General features: G+C 43.0%; 1 pseudogene; it reads right to left on the minus strand.

The window, feature by feature from the left end:
- Positions 1–5,576: 5,576 nt before the first annotated feature.
- Positions 5,577–6,085, minus strand: LOC111726748 (annotated as a pseudogene).
- Positions 6,086–7,495: the final 1,410 nt, after the last annotated feature.

Consider the following 7,495-nt stretch of genomic DNA (forward strand, 5'->3'; position numbering starts at 1 on the left):
GTCTTGTTCAGGTTGAGTTGTGCTGGGGTTCTGAAACTATCTGCTATCTGAATTTCAGAATCTCTTGGCATGTCTGGAAAGTCCTCTTTCATAATTTCATGAAGAAGAGCCTCTGTGTTTTGTGAAGCAACTTCATCACCTTCAGGGATTCCTATAAGACGAATATTAGTTTTCTTTGAATTATCCAAGAGTTCTTTGAGAGTGAGATCTGTTTTTGCTCTCAATTTCTTTTGATCTTTGTGCTCCTGGGCTTCTTCAATAGCTTTGTCTTCAAAGTCAGAGATCCTTTCTTCTGCCTGTTGCACTCTGTTACGGAGGGATTCCACTGTGTCTTTCAGTTCCTTGAAGGCTGCAACCTCTTGTCTTAGTATTTCAAAATCTTTGATCATTTTATCTTTGAAATCGTTGACTTCTTGAGACATCTTTTGAATAATTTCTTGAGAAATCTTTTGAATAATTTCTTGACCTCCTAATTCCTTCCTTTTTTCCAGTCTGTTAATCTTATTTGCTATCCACATTCTGAACTCGATTTCTGACATCCCAGCCATTTGCTTGTGGATGGGGTCTTCAATTGTGTCTGCCCCATTTTCCCTTGGAGGAGTTGATGTACTCTGGTTATTCGAGTTGCCAGAGTTTTTCTGCTGGTTCCACCCCATTCTGAGTTTACCTCCTTTGGAGTCCTTATCAAAACCGTTCAGTTGGTGGCTTCTTCTGGTGGCCCAGAGAGACAGGCAGAGCATGTCTGTTGTCTTCTCCCAGTTCTCGGGTGCAGTGCAACAGCAGCAGCTGCACGGGAGTGTGAGTGGCCAGATTAGACCTCATTCAGCCTGCTGGGTGATGTGGGGGGGGGCAGGAAACTGGCAGCAGCCAGATCAGTCCTAGTTTGGCCCCTCTGGGGCAACTGGTGGAACAGGAGAACTGTAGTGGCTAGATCAGTCCTAGTTCAGCACCCTGGAGCAGCCAGGGGGTAGGGGAATGGCAGCAGTAGCACTGGGTACACAAGCAACCAGATCAGTCCTAGTTCATCCCCAGCAGAGTAGGTGGGGGGAGCGGGGGACTACTTCACTGTTGGCCATTGGACGTGTGCGGCGCTAGCAAGCCGATCTGTGCCCTCCCAGCGCGGGAGCCTGGAGCGGAGAAGTCCTCCACCTCTATCCAAGGGATGTATGTGGCTCTAGCTAACAGTTCTGGGCCCTCCAAGAAGGGTAGACCCCTCCACCTCCACCTGCAGAGCGAGCATGGCTCTAGCAAGCAGTTCTAGGCCTACCGAGCTTAGGAGCCTGCTACCCCTGAGGCATGCGACTCTAGCAAGCAGTTTTGGGGCCCGCCCTGCTCCATGATGGCAAAGGGACCCACTCAGCAACTGGGTTAGTCTGGAAAAATTAATACCTCCTTCCCCACCTTACACCCAGTCACTCGTCATCCCCCAGGTCCGTGACCCTATTGACTCCAGTAGGCCACTGCTCCTGGGTTTTACCTGGCAAAATCAGCCAGAAATCTGCGTTAGGCAGGGGGGCCTTGCATGTTTAAATTAGGCTTCTGTCCGGCTAGATTTCTCTGTAAATCAGAGGTTGCATTCAGCTTTACACTCAGGTGTCAATTCTAGCCTCTGCCCACCCACTGCCTTTGTCTCAGCCACCTTAGCCCCCTGAGGGCTGGTGCTCTACCGAAGAAAGTTAAGTGCGCCCTGCCTGTGGCTGCAGTCTGGAACCTCTTCTTGCCCAAAGGGATGGGGCTGAAAAGCGTCAGCCTGCCACTCAGGAACCCAGGGTGCCCCTTTGAATAGTCCTTGGGTGGTCTACCAGGTTTGAGGGGTCCAAATCGGTTGTCCCAGTCAGCACCCATTTCAGGCGGAAGAGTTCAAATGTCTCTGGGAGCTAGATAGGAGGGGTCTGCTTGCAGTTCAGATATAACTTGCTCCAGTGCTCCACAAGGGCAAAGGGACCCACCTGGCAAATGGGTTAGTCTGGGAAGGTTAATACCTCCTTCCCTACCTTGCACCCAGTCACTCGTAATCCCCCAGGTCTTTGGCCCTATTCACTCCAGTAGGCCACTGCTCCCGGGGTTTACCTGGCAAAATCAGCCAGAAATCTGCGTTAGGCAGGGGGGCCTTGTGTGTTTAAATTAGGCTTCTGTCTGGCTAGATTTCTCTGTAAATCAGAGGTTGCATTCAGCTTTACATTCAGGTGTCAATTCTAGCCTCTGCCTGCCCACTGTCTTTGTCCAGCTGCATTAGCCCCCTGAGGGCTGGCACTCCACCCAAGAAAGTTATGTGCACCCTGCTTGTGGCTGCTGTCTGGAACCTCTGCTTGCCCAAAGGGATGGGGCTGAAATGGCATCAGCCTGCCGCTATGCCACTGTTGCTGTACTGGTGTTCCCCGAGCTGACTCTCCTCTCCTCATGCCCGCACCACAGTCAGCACAGAACAGCACCAGCCCTTTCCCCCTCCACTTCTCTCAAGGAGATGCCCAAGAATCAGGACTCCATAGGTAATAAAACTCCAGATCTCGGAGTGGGTGGGTGGTGACTCCTCAGAGTTCAGCGTTGCATGTGGGGAATATATACAGATTTATACAGTTTTACAGTTTTATGCCTGGCTGGAGGGTGCTGTGGTATGCCAGCAGGGGTAGAAGGTCCACTTTTTAGGGGGTCTCTCCCGTGGAATAGAGTGGGATGAGGTTTGAGCTGTGCTCGCTTGTTTGCATGGAGTAAACTGTGAGCCCTTCTTGTGGGGGAGGGGACTCCCATCTGCTTGGTGGTGGATTTTGTACCTTTTGGTTGTATTTTTGGGGTCACAGCTCGCCTCAGGAAGGTTGTAGTGCACTCTTCAATCTTCTCTCTTGGCTCTGCTCCAAACCATCAGCTAATTTGCTAAACTTCTGTCCTTTCAGCCTCTTTCTGGATAGGAGCTTCTTTAAAAAGCTGGCTGCAGTCCACCATATTGGCTCCGCCCCGTGCCGAGCCTTAATTCTATTTCTTAGTCAACTCTCTCCTCAAATCCGTCTGTTACTAATCAATTTATCTTTCTGTCATTTGTTTCAGAGCATGAATGTATTCTTTTTTTAAAGTAAGGGCAATACATCTAAAAGTATTTGTGTTCCTAAAGCAAATCAGTTTCTAGAGTATGGCCCTCTTCCACCTTTTGCAAGCTGTTTTCTGTCCGTCATCCTAGGGATTAACTTTTGAGGTTGTAGCAGAATCTGCTAGTTGTCCCCTCCATACCCATTTTTATTTTGTTCCTAGTAGTAGAACTCTGCCTTTTGGCTTGGCACCTAGAACCTGGAATAACAACTACATGGTCCAGCCTCCCTTGTAGCTAGGTGTGCTGGTAAAACTGACTTCCAGCCAAGTTGGTACAAGTGGGAGTGTCCTGTGCAACTTCTGAGAAGCATCTTCAAATGGAAGGGGGAGTGCCCCTGCATTATCTTTTCTTGTAGCTGGGATACAAAGCCAATGACAATAGCTCATGTAGCCCTCCTGGAAAGTAGAGTAGAAGCCATGAGTCAAAGAAGGAAGACAGAAGGCTCTAGGTCCTTGATGCCACTGAGCACCATGGCAGCTCTGGACTTCCTGCTGATCCACTTTTAGGTGATGATGACATAAGTTTCATCTTATTTATTATGATTCTGTGTTTTCTGTTATAGCTAAAAGTCCTACCTGATGTAGTAGTTTTCTATTTATAATTAAGCAATGAGAATTTGTTCCAGTTATTGTATCCTGCCCATATCATGAAGAGGATATTTTAAAAAACTCTTCACACTTTTTGGAAATAACTTTTATGAACCTCTTAAATCTGAAAAGGAGGCATGTGATTAACTCCTTAGTCTAACAGCCCCAGGGAGTCAGGACTATGTGTAATCAATCTTCTTTCCACCCTACCCCTTTTAGTAAAATTATAACTTTCATATCACAAATGGCATAACCACTAGGTGTATAGTTTATTGAATTTTTAAAAATGCATATACTCACATACCACCATCTAGATACAGATGGTAATATTTCTTGGGACCCAGCGGACTTCCCAGTGGAATCCCCTTGTTCCTCTGATCCCTGTCACTGCAGGATACATGTGACAGCTTTGGACTTCTTGTAGTAACAATCACGTGGCAGGTACCGGTGGCAGCCATGGTGATGTATGATTCCAATCTCCTTCAGGACAAAACCTGCTGCAGGAGTGCAGTCAGTTGGCTTCTCCAGATGCATGTGCATCAGGCCCCACCTGGCTTTTGAGCAAGATCCTGCCCTTTCTATACAGTAGCAATGATTGCACATGGTGGTGGCACAAGGGCTGGCCATTTCTGGACAGTGACAGAAGCTTCTATAGGTTAACTTTGTACTAAAGCTCTTTGTTGGGCTGGCCAAGACTTTCCTAGAGCTGCACTGAGGAATGGGTATTTTTCTACCCCATTTTCCATCCTTCACCCTCCAAATATCAGGCTTATAGGCTTTCCCTACTCACTTCTATTTCGGGGTAATCTTTTGCATTTTGAATTCAATCTCCGCACCTGCTTCTTGGAGGACACAACCATTGTCCTACTTTCTTGAGTCTAGTTTCTTCTTCTTTTTAAAAACAAATTAACTTTATTAAGTTGTTCTTTCAGTCCTTACATTGATTTGTTTAAAAAATATCAGTTTAAAATACATTATTGAAAGTGAGTACATACAATAAATAGAAAATAGGGATGCATACTGTTGAAGACATGTTAAGCAACTCATCTTCATCTGTTGCCTACCAGTTATAGACAAAATTTGACATGAAAGTAGCATTACTGAAAGAGCAGCCAAAGTACCTGGGAGAAGGCTGGAAATTAGTGGAAATTGGTAGCTATTCTGGACTACGTACCAAAAACAAAACCAAAATTCACTATTTATCTGTGAGCTAACCTCATGGTGGCACTGAATTATCTACTACCATCTGTAAGAGCAATTTAAAAATAACTAAAGTGCCAGAGAACCTTCATTAATGGTACTTTTAAATCAAAGTTTTTACTTTAAATATATAATGATTACTCAAAATATCCTAAGCCACAGGGAAGGCCATATAATAATAAGTTACAAATAGTCTGAATTTAATAAGTTGAGTGTGATGTACTTAATATAATACATGCCGTGTAAGAAACTCAACTAAACACTTTCATTAAAAGATTTAAATGTGCAGTTTCAATTTCTGCTCAGAAGAATATTAATATTCTAGCAATAGTGACGACATCCCATTATGGTAAATGCAGAACATGATAATGAACATATTTCTCTGAATTACACTTGATTAAAGACAATTCTATGGGTGGCGCCTGTGACTCAAAGGAGTAGGGTGCTGACCCCATATACTGGAGGTGGCGGGTTCAAAACCAGCCCTTGCCAAAAACTGCTAAAAAAAATAAATACATAAAAAAAAGACAATTCTATGTATAAGTGGGTCCACATGCTCTGTGCAAATTTTCAGTGGTGCAGGTTTATTATCAAATCTGGATTTAACAAATACTTTCTGACTTCTGAAAAGAAATCAAGAAATCACTAAGATCTTAAGGGTGAACAAACTGAAATTGTAAGTATATGACACCAGCTGTTCCTTTCTTTTACAGGTGATGAACTTCATGAAGCATTAACTCATACGGTATATTTGTTTCTGGACCATATAGCTGATATGCTCTTCTTTCAAAGGCAGCCACCATCCGCTTTGCAACTTCATCGAAAAACAATGTGGCAAGTTGAGAGTGTAGAAGTGAGCAAAATTCAAAAGAAATTAAAAAATCCAAGGTACATGTTCTTGGGTAGTCAGGAAGACCTAGGCTAAAACATCAAATAGTCTCCAAATGCTTGAAAGGTTTCCCATCAGTAGAGGATACCCTAAAATTCTGTGTGAATATTCTTTCTTTTTGTTTATTAATGGTGCAATGATTTTGAATAAAGTTCTTGCATATATCTCCTTAGGCAAAATTGAGGTGTGTGGTGGAAGAGTTCTGCTCATCAGTATACCACAGGCAGAGACCTGCGCTGGAGCCCTGGCTTCAGTTACTGTCACTGACTTAAGACACTATCCTGATACTACTCTTCTCAGAGCCCTCTGACCAGTCTGAGCTGCCATGATCGTAAAGCTGGTAGCCACCTCCTGAGTCTAGTTCCTTTTGCTCGACATCATGTTGCTGAGATTCACCCATGTTTGTACACATATTTGTAGTTTGTCCCTTCTCATATAGATGTAGGTATTCTAAGAATTATATACTGCTTTGCTATAAATTTTTGTTTTCATCAGTGAAGCTGCTGTGACCTTGCTTGAACATGTGTTTGGTAGATTAAAAACCATCATTTCTGTAGGATACATACCTAAAAGTGAAATTTTGGACCCTAGGTTAATGCATGTTTAGTTTTAGTAGATACTGTCAAACATTTCCCCAAACTTTTCTAACCAATTGACATTCCCACCAACCATTTCTGAGGATTCTGGTTGCTCTTCATACCTGTCAGCATTTAGTGTGGTCACAGAGTCTTTCCTTGTGACTAGTAATGTTCATATGCTTATTATTTAGCTGTTCACTTTTGCAGGGTTCTGTTATAGTTTTTTACCCATTTAAAATTGGTTTTTAGATATATTCTTACTGATTAGTGGGATTTCTTTCTAAAGTCTTTGCAGTCTTCCAGTCTGTCTGTGGTCTGCCTTGGTCATCCTCTTTATACTGTCCTTTGATTAACACAAATAAAATTCCGATTCTTTTAGTCTTTTATTTTCTGCCTGGTGTTTTGGTGTCCTTTTTTTTTTTAATTAAATCATAGCTGTGTACATTAATGTAATCATGAGGTACAATGTGCTGATTTTATATACAATTTGAAATATTTTCATCAAACTGGTTGACATAGCCTTCATGGCATTTCATTAGTTATTTATATTCTACACCTAGTAAATTTCACATGTACCCTTGTAAGACACACTGTAGGTGTGGTCCCACCAATCACCCTCCCTCTACCCATCCTCCTCTCCCCTCCCTTCACTTTCCCCTTCTTCTTGGGCTATAATTGGGTTATAGTTTTCATATGAAGCTATAAATTGGTTTCATAGTAGGGCTGAGTACATTGGATACTTTTTCTTCCATTCTTAAGATGCTTTGCTAAGAAGAATATGTTCCAGCTCCATCCATGTAAACATGAAAGAGGTAAAGTCTCCATCTGTCTTTAAGGTTGCGTAATATTCCTTGGTGAACATATACCACAATTTATTAATCCATTCATGGGTCGATAGGCACTTAGGCTTCTTCCATGACTTAGCAATTATGAATTTGGCTGCAATAAACAATCTGGTGCAAATATCTTTGTTATAATGTGATTTTTGGCTTTCTGCATATATACCTAGTAGAGGAATTGTGGGATCAAATGGCAGGTCTATTTTTAGATCTCTAAGTGTTCTCCAAACATCTTTCCAAAAGGAACTTATTAGTTTTGCAGTTCCACCAGCAGTGTAGAAGTGTTCCCTTTTCTCCACATTCATGCCAACATATTTGTT

The sequence above is a fragment of the Otolemur garnettii genome, unplaced genomic scaffold (assembly GCF_000181295.1).
Source record: "Otolemur garnettii isolate 467f Iridium unplaced genomic scaffold, OtoGar3 scaffold00078, whole genome shotgun sequence".
NCBI classification, from domain to species: domain Eukaryota; kingdom Metazoa; phylum Chordata; class Mammalia; order Primates; family Galagidae; genus Otolemur; species Otolemur garnettii.